The sequence below is a fragment of the Ahaetulla prasina genome, chromosome 4 (assembly GCF_028640845.1).
Source record: "Ahaetulla prasina isolate Xishuangbanna chromosome 4, ASM2864084v1, whole genome shotgun sequence".
NCBI lineage: Eukaryota > Metazoa > Chordata > Lepidosauria > Squamata > Colubridae > Ahaetulla > Ahaetulla prasina.
This window is the reverse complement of record NC_080542.1, coordinates 27,237,213-27,253,636: the sequence shown is the minus strand read 5'-3', so window position 1 is coordinate 27,253,636 and position 16,424 is coordinate 27,237,213. Positions and strand designations below refer to the sequence as shown.

The 16,424-nt window shown below is 42.4% G+C and overlaps 1 long non-coding RNA gene across 2 annotated transcripts; it reads right to left on the bottom strand.

Moving 5' to 3' along the window:
- Nucleotides 1–7,363: 7,363 nt before the first annotated feature.
- Nucleotides 7,364–16,410, bottom strand: LOC131196689 (uncharacterized). 2 transcript variants are annotated; one of them, XR_009154804.1, is made up of 3 exons: nt 16,272–16,410; nt 12,952–13,033; nt 7,364–10,627 (listed from the first exon to the last, which is right to left on the bottom strand). It is a non-coding gene; the product is annotated as an uncharacterized LOC131196689 (long non-coding RNA). The 2 variants fall into 2 exon arrangements; XR_009154803.1 differs by having other exon boundaries at nt 7,364–13,033.
- Between the last annotated feature and the right edge of the window lie 14 nt (nt 16,411–16,424).

Here is a 16,424-nt window from a genome sequence, read left to right as displayed (position 1 = left end):
GCAATTCCCCGAATGGTAACTAGGAAGTTATGTAAACGCCACGCCGTTCAATGCCAGGGTTCTTATGCCAAGGCTGGAAGTGCTTGTATGCGATTTCTGAGCATATGCAGAGTGCTTTCTCTTAGGAAAGCCTTCTGTCAACCTACATTGTGGAATTTCCACACCAAAAATACCTTTGGCGGCTAGTTTCCAAACCCAGCCATCTAGCTTTCCTTTCTTTTTTTTCCCTCCCACTTTTTTATGATTCACATCTCAGTTTGAGAGCCCATTTATTAGTCACTGTTTGGTCGTGACAGGTACATATAGTCCTCGATTACAACAGTTCATTTAGTGACGTTCAAATTTACAACGGCATTGAAAAAAAAGTGGCTTGATCATTTTTCACACTTATGACCACTGCAGCGCACACACCCCATGATCACGTGGTCAAAATTCAGATGCTTGACACTTGACTGATATTTATGACAGTTGTAGTGTCCCAGAGCCATGTGATTACCTTTTGCAACCTTCTGACAAGCAGACAACCATGTTACTAACTTAACAACTGCAGTGATTCACTAAACAACTGTGGCAAAAAAGGTTGTAAAATGGGGCAAATTTCACTTAACAAATGTTTCACTTAACAACATAAATTTTGGGTTCAATTGTGGTCATAAGTCGAGGAGTATCCGTATGTTCTGATAAAGTCAGTGTTCTGCATAACATCCAGAACCGATCAATCATAAGGGAAAGAGGAAGCAAAAAATTTGTGTAGGGAGAAAGTAATCACCCATCTCCTTGGTTTAGTCTCAAAGGAGACCCTCTTTTGATAGTCTGTGGTATACAGGTGGGGATATGATAGTGATATGAGCCAAGATCTGTGCTCTGACTCCACATTTACCAGTCGGAGTTTCACTTTTGGATATAATCTTGCATTGACACCTGAGGCAGAACAGCTGCCACTGCAGCTGAATATCAGCACCTGCCATAGTGCCATTACTGCCAAAAGAAATTTTATAAAAGTGTGGGTGTATGAGACAGACAGAGAGGCAGGCAGGCAGGCAGACAGACACACACACACACACAGAGAGAGAGAGAGAGAGAGAGAGAGAGAGAGAAGGTGTGAAAACCTGGCATTGTATATAGAATGCCTAGGAAATCTATAGAAAGCATGACTTTTTAGACAAAGTATAAACTGTCTGGGTTATTTGAAAATGCTGTATGTACTTTCCATAGGCATTCTATATACAGGTAATCCTTGACTTGTTTATTTAGTTTGTTTAGTGACCATTCAAAGTTACAGTGACATGGAAGGAAATGACTAATGACATTTTTCATACTTATGACTCTTGTGGCATCCCCATGGTCAAGTGGTCAAAATTCAGATGGCAAATGACTCATATTTATCATGGTGGCAGTGTCCCAGGATCACGTAATTCTCTTTTGTGACCTTCTATCAAGCAAAGTCAATAGGGAAGGCAGATTCACTTACCAATCGTGTTACTAACTTGACAACTGCAGTGATTCAATTAACAAATGTTGCAAGAAAGATTGTAAAATGGGACTAAATTCACTTAACAAATGTCTCACTTAGCAACATAAATTTTGGGCTCAATTGTGATCATAAGTCAAGGACTACCTATAATATATAGACATTATGCAGAATGATAAGAACTATTTAGGCAAAGTATGAAATGAGAGTCATAAAAAGGGATAGAGTTAGGCTAACCCGAACTCTAGCCCTTTATTGAAAAGATGTATATGAAAATGAAAGAAGAAAAGCAAAATAAAATATAGGACAGGACTCTGTTACTAAAAATATAAAAAGATGAGTATTGACCTACTTGCTTCCACAAGGAAAGCTACAACGGCATTTTAGTGGGAGTATTTTATACTTTACTGGTTTGCCTTTTGAGATTGCATAGAATCTCTAGGAAATGTATGAAATATTAACCATTTCATGCTTTGTTGTCCCAGTTTTGGCACTCTATAGACTTTCTAGGCATTCTATAAATGCCTAATTTCACACATTGATGGTTTTATATATAGTGTGTGTGTATGTGTATATATGTGCATATACGTACATACATACACAAACACACACACACACAAGGTGGCAAACATACATAAACTCCCATTTTCCCCATAACTATGAGTTGTGTTAGGCTGAGAGATGGAGTGAGAGAGACTGGCCCAAAGTCACTCAGCTGGTGACTCAGAACTCAGAGTCTCCTGCCACCTTAACCACTACACCAAGCTGGTATATACTATCTCCCCTATCTTGTCCTTATTTTTATTTTTATTTAGAAAGTTTTGCCACCTACTCGCACATGGCGATTCAAGGTGGCTTACAGGAATATAAAAATACCATATAAAAGAAATAAAAAATAATAAAAGGAAAAATAATAAAATAATAACCCCAAATCCCAGCAAAAATACACATGGTGTAGGGTTTCCTGCCTGGGCAGGGGGTTGGACTAGAAGATCTCCAAGGTCCCTTCCAACTCTGTTATTATTATTATTCTAGACTAGCCATTTAATGGGCTCCCTAGGCCCACTGACAGAACCATGTCTTCAGGGCCTTCCAAAAGAGTGTTAAAGTGGAGGCCAGTCTAATCTCTGGGGAGATGTTCCAGAGAGAGGGAGCCACCACAGAGAAGGCCCTTCTTCCACCAGATGTATCTTCTAAGGCAGGGGTGTCAAACTCAAGAGCATCCTGATCTACCCAATGCGAAGGGGAAAGATCTGGCCAGCATGGCTTCAGCCTGGTCTACCCAATGCGAAGAGGAAACATGGCAGCAGTTTGGGGAGTGGCATCAAGCTAGCCATGCCCATCCAATTGGCCACACCCACCCAGTCAGCCACACCCATCAGTCAGCCATGTCTGCCCGGCCCCTGAGGTCAAGCACAGCCCTAACGTGGCCCTCAATGAAATTGAGTTTGACACTCCTTGTTAGGTTCGGGAAGTAATGAGGCTGGAGACCAGGGTAGTGACAACAGCTCTTTAATATAGGGTGAACCCAGCAACAGGCTGGGGGAAAAACCTCTCCTTTTATACAGTTCTGCTGGAGGTTTCGACCAATCAGCAACGTGCTGATTTCCCGCTCAAATATTTAAAGGTACAACACTAATACATAACACTCCTCCCCTCCCAGAAAACACTTGCCTCTATTTACATAAATATTTACATGTTATTTTTCGACGTAGTCACGCAAATAACCTGGGCGTCTCCTAGTCCTTTCTGACCTGCGCGGTTCAGTTCTGGGTGGTGTTTTGAGCTGGTCGGAGGGGCTGTTTTCTCCTCCCAGCACTTTCTCTGGGCCAACGGCCTCCGGATTATTGGCCGACTCTTTTTCTTGGCCATCGGGCCTTGGATTACTTTTTTCAATTTCCCTGCCGCTTCCCTCGGGAACCTGATGGCGTCGCTGGAACTCTGGGATCTCAGCTAAGTCTTGCGCCTCCCCCGGGTCATTGTTGGCTGTGGAATCAAATTGGTATTGATCATGATATGTTTCGTTTGGTTCAGTTTGGTCGATTATTCGTTTCCTTAACTGGTCTATGTGGCGCCTCCACACTCTGTTGTCGGGTAGCTCTACCACGTATGATTTTGGGCCAGTTACTTTAATTATTTGTCCTGTGAGCCAACTAGGGCCGTCCCCATAGTTTCGAGCCCACACCGGGTCGCCTATGCTCATTTCCCTGGTCTTTTCTAGTTTTCCCTTGTAACCCTCTGCTGTGTAATGGGGGTTCAAACGGTCCAGTGGGCACCGGAGTTTCCGTCCCATTAGCAATTCGGCTGGGCTTTTCCCGGTGGCCGTGCTTGGGGTTCTGTGCTGGATGGCTAGGAAAAAGTCTATTTTTGTTTGCCAGTCACCTGGCTTTAGCCTGGACAATGCCTCCTTAGCGCTCCGGACGGAACGCTCTGCAAGGCCATTCGACGCAGGGTGGAAAGGCGCAGAGAGGGCATGTCGGATGCCTTCCTCTGCCAGGTATTCTTCAAACTGGGCTGCCGTGAATTGAGGCCCATTGTCGGACACCAGAGTGTCCGGCAATCCGTGAGTTGCGAATAGGTGGCGCAGGGTTGCGATTACTGCTTCGGCCGTAGTGGATTTCATGAGTATGACCTCCAACCATTTAGAAAATGCATCCACAACTATTAGGAATGTTTGGCCGTGAAAAGGGCCAGCAAAATCAATGTGGATTCTTGACCAGGGCCCTTGGGGCTTTTCCCATTCTCTGACTGGTGCCGTTGGGGTAGAGGTCTGGATTCTTGGCAAGCCTGACATTTCCTACCCTCTCAGCAATCTCTGCGTCCATGAGTGGCCACCATACATAGCTTCTGGCTAACCCCTTCATCCTTACGATCCCTGGGTGACCCTCGTGGAGAGGTCCAATACCTTTCCCCTTAACTTTTCAGGAATTATTACACGATCACCCCATAACAGACACCCCCCTTGAGCTGAGAGCTCATCTCGTTTTTGACAAATTCTTTGAACCTTTCGCCCGGCGCAGCGGCCACCTCTCTGTACCCAACCGAGTACAGTCCTTAACACAATGTCGGTATGATGCCGAGCCACTTCCTTAGATGTGACTGGGCCAGAGTCAATGAGTCAATAAGTAGGATGGGTGTCCCTGGGTGGGGTCTTCGGTCGCCCCAGGTAGTGGGCATCGGCTTAACGTCTGCATGCCCCACTTCTTTTCCTGGTCGATGTTGCAGCTTATGCGAATAAGCGGCTAAGAATATAGTCCATCGGGTCAATCGGCGAAAGTGCCACAGGCGTTGGTGATCGCCAGCCAGTATTCCTAGTAGCGGTCTGTGGTCAGTCACGATTTCAAAATTCGCCCAAATACATACTGTGGAATTTCTTGACCCCTGACACAATGGCTAGTGCTTCTTTGTCTAACTGGCTGTAGTTCCTCTCTGGGGAGGACATCGTTCTCGAATAGAACGCTATAGGGGCTTCTGTGCCGTTTGGAAGTCTATGGCTGAGTACAGCCCCCACCCCATAAGGAGGCGCGCAAACCAACACTAGGGGTAATGAGTCGTGATATTGGATGAGCAGGCTATCACTTGAGAGCAGGTTCTTTACTGCTTCAAAAGCCCTATTTTCTGACTTTCCCCAAGGCCAAACAGTATTTTTCCCTAAGAGCCTATGCAGCGGTTCCATAGCAGTTGCTTTGTTCTTTAAAAAGACCGCGTAAAAATTAACCAATCCTAGGAATGCCTGCAGCTCTGCTTTGTTTTTGGGCGCTGGAGCCTTTCTAATTGCCTTAACCTTGCTCTCAGTAGGGTGAATTCCTTTCTTGTCTATCCGGTAGCCCAAGAAGTCGACGGATTCGACCCCGATCTGGCATTTGTTTGTCTTGACTTTTAACCCGGCTGTCCGGAAAATGCTCAAGACCTTTCTTAACCGCTCCCCCAGTTCCTCCATGTTTTCCCCTGAAATTAGGACATCATCGAAGTAAGGAACTACCCCTGGGAGCCCCTGCAGTAGTCGTTCCATCAGGTTTTGGAACAGCCCTGGTGCCACACTGACCCCAAATTGCAATCGGGTGCACTTGAAGGCACCCCTGTGCGTCACAATCGTTTGGGCTTCGGCTGTGCGGGCGTCTACTGGTAGTTGTTGGTAGGCTTGGGCCAAGTCTAACTTTGCAAAGACTTGCCCTTGCCCCAACGAGTGCAATAAGTGTTGCACTACGGGAACCGGGTAAGCGCTTTTCTGTAAGGCTTTGTTAAGCGTCGCCTTGTAGTCAGCGCAAATTCTAATTGACCCGTCCGGTTTTATGGGGGTGACGATTGGCGTCTCCCACCTTGCGTGATCGACTGGCACCAAGATCCCTTGATTAATGAGCTTATCCAGCTCCTTATCAATTTTGGTTTTAGGGCAAAGGACTCTCCTCGCCTTAAGCCTAATGGGGCTACCTGGGGTCTAAGTTGAAGGAAATAGGGGTCCCTTGTACTTGCCCAGGCAGTCCTTGAAGACATCTTCGAACTCGTTAAAGAGAATGTCTTTCAGGTTACAGTCACTTCGGTAGATGCCAGTCACTCCCATGCCCAGGGCACGAAACCAGTCTAGTCCCAACAGACTGGGCAGAGTTCCTTCGACGATCGTGATGGGCAGGGTCTTTTTATGTGGACCATACTCGACTCGGACGGAGGTGGTCCCTCGAACAGGGATGCGATTTCCCTGGTAGTCGTGCACTCGTAGCCGTTGTGCTTGCAGGTGGCGTTTCGCGACGGACGGCAGCGACCTCGCCAGAGTGTCCCAGGACATGATGGTGATCGCTGATCCCGTGTCTACTTCAAGCCTGCACCGTACTCCCTCTATCTTGGGCTTTGTGAAGATCTTCTTTTCCACTTTGGTTGAGGCGCGGCCTATAATGACAGTCGTTTGGTTAGACTTCGCGCCTTTCTTGTTTGAACCAATCGCGGGCCGCCTTTCCGGTTCCGCGTTCTGATTGGCCGATTTGAATTTTCGGCGGGAAGGTTGGGCCGCTCTGCAGACCTGAGCTAAGTGCCCTTTCTTCCCACACCGGCATGTTGCGTCTTTAAACCTGCAGCGTTGGCGCTGGTGCTGCCCTCCGCAGCTTCCGCACTCGTCCACGGTCCTCAATGTCGCGTTTCTCGGTCCGGCAGACCCTTCCTCATCTCGCCTCACCGTCGGATTCGGACTGAATCTCCTCCTGGTGTACTGGCGTTGGCTTTGCGCTCGCCTTGGATTGAAGAGGCTTTTGCAGGGTCTCTGCTGCTTTAGTAGACATTTCGTGTGCTCTGGCTTCGTCCAGAGCGTTGGCTAGTGTCAGGTTGCTCTTGGCTAGCAGCCGTCGCCGTAGACGGATGTCCTTGACCCCTCGGACGAGTTGCTCGAGTAGCACCTCGTCTAGGTCTCGGTATCCACAGTCCTTGGACGCTCTTCTTAAAGCGGCCATGTAGTCACCGATGGACTTGCCCTCCATCTGTCTACGTTCTCCGAATTCAAACCGCTGCACGTATTTGGACGGCGTCGGCGCGAAATGGTTCTTCAGCAAAGTCTGCAGAGTCGGCCACGATACCGATTGTATCGGCGTTGGCTCTGCCAGGGCTTCCGCAATCTCGATGACCTCCGGCCCACAATGGCTTAAGAAGTAAGCCCGTTTGCGGTTATCAGGGATCCTGTAGTTCGTTGGCTTCTAGAAAGCTTTGAACGGGTCATATACGTTCCCCATTTCTCCTTGACCGGGTTGTACGGTGCGGGTGGCGTGTTTGCCATTTCCGCGTTTCTGCCCTGAGTTTGCTGGGTTCGGAACTATCGCGCTTCAGCTCGGTTCTGGTTCTCCTTAGCCTCGAAATCCCACCTTCGTCGCCAATGTTAGGTTCGGGAAGTAATGAGGCTGGAGACCAGGGTAGTGACAACAGCTCTTTAATATAGGGTGAACCCAGCAACAGGCTGGGGGAAAAACCTCTCCTTTTATACAGTTCTGCTGGAGGTTTCGACCAATCAGCAACGTGCTGATTTCCCGCTCAAATATTTAAAGGTACAACACTAATACATAACACTCCTGTCCTAAGGGGATGGGACTCGCAACATTCCTTGCCTCCCCGCTCTAGTGGGTTAGGTAGATGTGACCAGTAAAAGACGGTCCCTCACATAACCTGATCCCAGGTCATGGAAGGGCTTTAAAGGTGACAATAGCATCTTGAATTGCACCTGGAAGCAAATCGGCAACCAAAGCAGTTCCTGCAGGAGAGGTGATTCACCAAGGTCTGCACAAAACCATGCAGGCTACTGCTTCCAAGTAGCATCTGCAACTCCTTCAGAGCTAAGATGACGCTCTCACAGCTGCCCTCACTCCCAGTTCCAAGACAGCTTGGCATTACCTTCCATACCAAACTTAATGTAGGTATGAGATGGGTGCTGCTTCTCTTTTAGGGGTGTTCCCTATCTGACTTACATCTTCATTGGATAGAATGCTTTCTTGGATTCTAGTGCATGCAGTGGTGGGATTCAAATAATTTAACAACCGTTTCTCTGCCCTAATGATTTCTTCCAACAACCAGTTCACCAAACTGCTCAGAGAGTTAACAACCGGTTCTCCCGAAGTGGTGCGAACTGGCTGAATCCCACCACTGAGTACATGTCTTGTCCAAATGGGGTGGTTTTAGCTTTATCCCCCTTTATCTGCCCCTTACCACTGTTGTAATTCGAATTCAGAGTGTGGTCGCTCTTCTTCATGCAACCTCAGCTCTTCCTGAACAATTGCCTATTGCTCTTCTAATGATTGCCAAGCTGCTCTAGAGAGATACTTTGTACACACTGGAATCCTCTAGGCTTAGCCCATACCATATGCTTCCAGAGAGAATCCTACACTAGACTCAACCTGCCCTCTTCAGGTTTGTCAACAAAAATAATGCATGGATTAGCTGCTTAGCTTCTGCAGATTTCTGTCTCCCACCCATGCCTTGCCAAATTCAAGCCAAGTGACCAAAATATGTCCCTACTGATCTGCCAGCTACTCAACTAAAGAGCATTTCAATATGATGTACATCATGCATTTCATCCTTGCCATCTTCTTCCCCCTCTTCCTAAAATCTGGTTCATTATTCCACTCCTGCACCCCAAACATCCTGTTTTCATTGAGCAAGTAGACTGGAGAGACTGCTGTCCTGAATCAGCCTGTTGTTGCTCATTATTTGGAATTCCATGTTGCTTCCTGGATCTTAGTATTTCCTTAGCAGTATTTGGGAATCTAAAACAAATGTGGTTCAGTGGGTTTTATAAACCCAGCCAATATCTATATATTTGAATTCACATGGTATGCATAAGTCATAGTTCCAGATAACAACGCTGAAATTAACAAGCTTGGTCAAGATGATACAAACCATATTATGTTTAACATGAATATAGAATCGTGTTATGATGGATATGCCTGAAATTCTAAAGTGACATATCAGCTATGTTTTTAAGTAGAGATGTGCATAAATGTCTATATGAGTTTTGGAAACTCAACTTTTTGAAAATTGTTCCGTTTATGCTGCTGTGGAAACTGAAACATCACTTTAGATGGGACATGTAACAGTATTTCTTGCTTGAATACCAGACAAAATAAACAAATGTTTTCTAAAAAGATCAGGATCATGTTATACCAGTTCCAGAGGTCTAGATAATAAGTCTAATGTCAGAAAAGCCTCTGTAAACTACTGCAATGAAATTCAATACATGCTGGACAATTTGCTTGATAACTGATTGCCATGGTAATTCAATTGAGCTAATGCATTTGTCCAGGAAAAAAAAAACAAAAAGTACTGAGAAAGTCTCAGTCTAAATTGGGAGCTTAGACTGCACATTCACATAATTAACTGTCAAAAAAAATAAAGCCAAATCAGGAACTCTGAGGAACATGAGGGAGGTAATGGCATACCTGAAAATCACAGTCTTTACAGAATTACACAAAAATATTTTCAAGGAAATGTTAATAGGAAAGATAATCATCTTCCATCAAGATTAAATTTCAGGATTACGATTAATTTTCCTTAAAGAGTAAGCCACACTAGTTCAGTGTTAAATTATAAGAGAAAAAGAAGGCACGAAGTGAATTGTCCTGTTTCTAACAGCTAACCATAAGCATATCCAGGACCTTAGAAGCAGAGCTGCTAGGAAGTAATTGTAACTTTTGGTAATAAACCTCAGATTTATCTACGTAGCTCAGACTCCTCATACAGTTTTCTTGGATTAGAACTACCACCAGATCCAGTTTACATAGCCAATAGCTGTGCCAATACATGGGGATGAAGGAAATTATTGTCTAACATACCTGGAGAAATGCCAGCTCTGACACTGAATTACAATTTATATTACATTTATATCCTACCACAGTCAAATATTACTTTCAGAGGTTTACCAAACATATAGAAAATAACTAAAACTTCCACAAGAGCCCTAATTAAAAGTATATAAAATCAATAAAATCATAAAACAAACATAACGAATTAATGTAGAATCAATGCATTATAAATTATAAATTGTCTACATAGAGCTCCATATGTGTATCCCTGTACACATATTAACATTAATAGATATGCAAATTTAAATATAAATAATAGGATTAAAAAATATCGGGGCATGCCCAGGTGCTTTTTGTCCCAGTTTTCTGTTCCTCTTGTCAGAATACAGTGTCTTGTAATCACTAGGCATGCTAAACTGTCACTATTAGTGGGGTTGTTTCAAGGCCCTTGTTTATTATTTTAATGCTTCTGAAACTCCTGAAGATGTCAACAATACTGAGGATGGAGAAGGTAAGAGCTTGATGGTTACTGAGAAAATAGTTTCCTCCTCTTTCACAATAGAAGTGACTTTATGTTCTCCTGATAGTACTGTTATTAACACAGGCTATACTATCAGTGTTTCAGTTTTGCCTAGATAGTTGCTTATTTTTCTTTCTTAAGGTTTTCTGCAGCTATTTATATAGCATCAAATTATCATTCATCGGATTTCTAGACTTCATACCACATTCCATAAAAGAATCAATCTCTAATGCCTCATCAACCAAAATAGCTTGAGGCTATAGTAGCATATCTTAATTTCATAAAAACCATTTCAGTTGGAGTTCTTCATCTTGCTTTTCTTAATTATTACATTCATTGATTGATGATGCAATCAGTTGTTAGACCCTAAGAATGGAAATACAAGAGGTGGTAACATTTGTTTGTATGTCTTCAGATCCATCATCTATCTGCCCTCAAGAAAGCAAACCATCAGCAACATGAAAACCAATCAATTAATTAACCATCTTGTATCAGCGTTTCCTCTTCAGAGCATTAAGGTTGTTTTGTTTCCTCCAAAAATTCCTAGAAGATACAACTTGAGCAATGGTGTATCCTTTCCATGAACCCTTAAAAGCCAGCTTTGGAATTAATTAAGCAACTATATTAATCTGTAACGTATATAATGTAATAGCTTTTAAAAACTTTCACAGCCGTTTAGCCTGAAGGAGTGAGGTGATATTTGGAGGGGGGAAATTACTTGGGATGTGCAAAACAGTATGGCCATTACTGGGGACCCTGAAAGCTATGCTTCATTAAGCAAAATAGCACTTAACCAGTTATGCATGCTTGCCTATTTCCCTTCCAGGAAGAGGAGAAAAGTCTTATTCCCGCCCTTAAAAGTACCTGGAGCTAAGAGTACAATATAAAGGCATGGGCTGCAACATGAAATCATGTAGCATTGCCTCACAGCTGTCTTGGCAGCTGTGAACCCCCTTTCCCCCTCCTTGCAGTTTCTGTCATGTGCTTCCAGAAAGGGCCAGATTCAGAAAGGACTAGTTTCAAAGACCAGACCCAATAATTAATTATTTCTTTCACTTTCTTTTTAATTTGACAGGAAACTTGGATGCTGCTTCAAACTCTGCTAAAGCCATCTCTTCTGCCAAGTTTATGTCATGCAAATTATAGCATCTCTGAACACTTTCAGTCCTGCCTTTGCTGGACATAAACTTTGTAGCTTGACCTCTTCATGTAGTGACCACAAAATGTTTGTGTATTATAGTTTCTTAACTCATAATTATATTCACACTCATTGCAATTTTGTTCAAGTTCTGTTCTTCCTCTGAAATGCTGCGACCTGTTGTCTCTTGCTTATGTTTGGATCATGTCTTGCATAAAAGACCTTAAGAACCATTGCCGTTCAATTTTTTAAAAGATTTTTTTCACAGCTAATTTTTTAATTACACCAATAGTAAATAGTATAGTATACATAGTATAGTGGATTCTGAACCATCAACTAACAGTAATATTTATTTATTTCTTCATGCAACTTATTCAACTCTTTTTTTTCTTCCAATATCGATTCTGCAACTCTTTTTAGGAATATGCAAGATAAATTGATTTACAGAAATTTCCACACAGATAATCTGATTTGTGTATGTCGGGGATTACTGTACTGAGATGGCTACATCTGCATTCATACTTCATAATTCATACATTATCCATCCATTATCCATTTTGGACAATGCTACCCGGCCAACTGTAAAAGTCTAATATTGCAACAGTAGGGCAAAAATGACACAGAGAAGTTTTCGTTATGCCAATCATGTTAATCCATATTTGTTTTAACAGTAATTTTTTGATTGAGTCTGGAAGGCTGGATTCACTTAACATGCTAAGCTAAAACCAAACAAACTATATTATGGATACACCTTAGCGAACCTATTGTAAAAGACAGATGTGGAGCTTATTAATTTCTTTTATATTTTCCTGCAATCTGCATGCACTCCAAGTAATTTATATATTATGACAATTAAAGGAGAAAACACAAAGCAAAAACTACATTATACCAATATAATAGCTGAGATGGCACCCTCTCCCCAATCGTCCTCAACTCTCCATGGAAAAACTCTGTACTAGTTGCCAAAAAGCTGTTAGAGTGAGCACTAATCTTATTCAAGCGGGAGACCATTTTATAATATAAAAGATGTAATAGAAACGTCTATGGTTGCTACCCAGTGGTAAAATGCACTTACCTTCACTACCGGTTTGGGAATGTGAGAGTGTGTGCCTCTTATGCACATGCGCAGAGCCTTCTGCGCATGCAGAGGTTCAAAAATGGGACGTAATAACATCCCAGCAGGTGGGCAGAGCCTCCCACAACCGGTGCTACCAGTTCACGCGAACCGGATATATACAGCTGGATTTCACCTCTGTTGCTACCCTTTTATTGATCTGGTAATAGGGAACTACTAGCAGATTTTAGGTTTTATAGATAAAAAATCTTTATGAGCGAATTTATGAACATCAATAAAGCAACCACTGCTGCTTTCTTAGCCCCTAAAATATTCCAAATGTTTGTTCAGACTAATTACTTATCTATACAGAGTAGAAAAATATATTTCTTACTAGTTGGTTAAATTGAAGACTACTGTTTTAGCAACCATTAACAAAAGCCCCTATAAGACAACAAAAATTGTTTACTCTTGAGAACAGGGGTAAAATATACTTACCTTCCTTACCGGTTTGGAAGTGCATGAGCTGCGTGCGTGCACTCACTTTGCTCGTGTGCATGCATCACATGCACATACAGACCTGCGCATGAACAAAAGGTAAAAAACACATTATTTCCTGGTTAAAACCAGGAAGTAATGACACGTGGGTGGGTGGGCGGAGCTTTGCTCCACCATTGCTACCGGATCGCTGAACTACCGGCCATGATCACTACCGGATCATACGATCTGGTCCGATCTGGGAGCATCCTGCTTGAGAATAAATCTTAATTTAATAGGCTTTTACCCAAATGAATATGTTGGAATGAGACAGCACTAGTCTCCCAGAATGACAATCCATGAAAGTTTTGGGAGAGAGGACAGAAAGCTGATTATGTATTGAAAGAGAATTGTGGAAGAACAAAATAAATTTGGCAGACGTGATGCCACACATAATCTTTATTTTGAGAGACATTGTCTTGGAAATACAACACAGTAATAGAATTGGATGCCTTTATACCAGGAGAACTCAAAATACATTACCCTCAGGATAATGCCTTCCTGATTCAGTTTCCTGTGGCAAAATGTGTCAAAGATACATCCTACTAGATGACAAAATTGGAGGCAAATTTTGGATAGAAGCAGGAGAGGTTATTTATATATCCTGTAGCTATTTAATCCATGTCCCTCTCACAGGAAGAAAAAAATGTTAAAATGAAATAACTCCTTCATATCAAGAACAGTGCTACTCTATAACCGAGCATGCTGATCATCAACCAACTGCAGCTTTTCAAAGCTAATATGCTGTATAAATTCCAAAATAACTTCTGCTGAGATACAAATTAGTTGAGATCATATGCATGAAGTCATGGTTTGTATTATCATGGGTTATTGACCAAATCATAATTTGATTATGTTCGCTTAATATATTAATATTTATGTACGGGTAGTCCTCAATGTATGGCCACAATTGAGCCCAAAATTGTTATGTTAAGTGAATTTTGCCCCATTTTATGACCTTTGGTGCCAGTTGTTACGTGATTCACTGTCGTTGTTAAGTTAGTTTTGTAGCATGATTGTTAAGTGAATCTGGCTTCCCCATTGACTTTGCTTGTCAGAAAGTCATGAAAAGTGAACACATGACCCTGGGACAATGCAACCATCATAAATGTGAGTCAGTTGCTAAGCATCTGATTTTTGATCACGTGGCTATGTGAATACTGCAACACTCATAAGTGTGAAAAACGTTCATGTCACTGCTGTAACTGAATGGTCACTAAGCGAACTGTTGTAAGTCAAGGACTACCTGTATTTATTTATTATGTTTATGCCTGCATTTATTTTGTGCAGCTCTAAGATGCATATATATTTCCTTCTCCTATTTTCCAAACAAAAATCCTCTAAGATGAGCTGGGCTGGGAGAGTGACTGACCCAAGTTCACTCAGCTGGTTACACTTTAACCAGTATGTTAAAATTGGCTCTTTAAACAAGTGAAGTAATCTGCTTTTAGGTCAAATAAAGGAGTCACATTTTGACTTCTAATGCAGTGTGAATCTGGTCAATGTCTAGTCCAATATTTGATCTCTCTGGTGTTGTTTTACAAATATTTGAAATATATGAAGGGGAACTTAGGAAGGAAAGGAGGCCCTTAGTCATACAAAATGTATCAAATGATCTATCCCAGGACACTTGGAGGCTAATGCAGAAAACAAATAATACCTAGAAACCTGGCTGTTTTTGACCAGGTATCACGACCTGTTTTTGACCAGGTATCAAATCCCCAACTCCGCTGTAATAGAAGATCCAGAATAGAGGACAAGTAAGGAAAGAAAATCTCTTCCAGTAATAGATAATAACTGTGACTCTCCCCCCAGGTCTCCTATTGTTTGCTGTATAAATACTAACTCTGATCCAACTCCTACAAAAGAGGCTCCAGTTCAACATATACATTTCCTGTAGACCAAGACTGTTACCATTGTTGGCCAAGTGCTTGTGAACACTTTGCTTAGCAAAACATAACTAGTTGAGACACATTGTTATGGAGAGTGGTATCATTTAGTGCAGTATTTCTCAACTTTGTTTAATTTTCAACTCCCAGAATTCCCCAACCACCACAGAGAACTTCAATCCTGGGAGTTGAAATCCACATCTCTTAAAGTTGCCATGGGCTAGAAATCCCGATTTAGTCTCGATTGCAAATCCAGCTTCGGGTGCTATGTACCTTTTATTGTTTCTTAGTGTATTTCACCTTTGTTTTTCACAGGTTACTCTTCTGCAGGTACTGAGTGAATTCCTCACCCCATTTCCCAATCTCATATTTTCAACAAAGTGTAATGCTCATTTCTCTCATGCCTCTAGGGACACGAGAAGTGTTTTATTTTTGCTGCCATTCTTGTATCTCCTGTTGGCTGCTTTGCAATTACTCTTTCCCAGGAATGTATAAGTAGGGTATTGCCTAGATCAGCATCTTGTTATTATGTATGTAATGCACTTTATGATACAGCAACTGTGTGGAGCATTAGGGAATGAGAGCCTTTCTCTAAGAATGCAGGAAACTAATTTGTAACTCAGTTTCCCTTCAGAAGATTATGAGAATGTACAGAGCACTCTCTCCCATATTTCCCCACAACAGTCCTGTGAAATAGTCCAGGGTGAAAGTGACCAAGAGACTAAGCTAAAATCCAGGTTTGCCTGTTCCTATCTCCAATCCAGTCTGTGCTAGTGGCTCTCTGTCTTTTCTATCATAATTGCAACATAATAGACTTGACAATAGCAGAGCTTTTGTGATTGATAGTCCTGTGACTGTATTTTGCATTTTATAATTCCTCTTTCAGAATGTCAGAATCAGCAATTTCGTTATTTTTGTATAATGGTACGTTAAGAAAGAAGGATAATGGAACATATTTCAGAGACAATTTAAATAAAAATGTATCTGGTGTGTTTTCATGTCCACATTTATTTAATCATTGGGGTTCTGTCTTGTACATATTTATGGGATTGCAGCCTTTGTTGACTAAGTTTAAAATAATAAAATTTTCTTAAATATTAATATGGTTAACATGTCACTATTATACATATATGTAATATGTGCATTCAAGTCACATCAACTCTTAGCGATGTGTATCTAATACAGAGATATGTATTTTATTTATGGTTTTTGATATTTCTATCAAGCCTAGCCATCCCTCCTTAAGACACAGTGCCCTTGAGGTCACAGAGGCCAAAGCTATCATACTTGGGAATGAGGTCAACCGGGGTCAACCGGGTAACCAACATCCTGGCATTTTGGTCTGTTGGCGATTCTCGTTCCCCCGCGCATGCGTATTTTCAGTCAACCTACCATTTGTACGCACTCCCCACATGGGCGACACGTTTCCTTCCCCTCGTTTCGCACATGCTCAGACCGATCCGAGGGAAACGACAGGGGCAACCCTTTGTTTCCTCTTACGCATGTGCACTGGTCTTAGCCATTACCGGAGGAACGCCCCCCTCT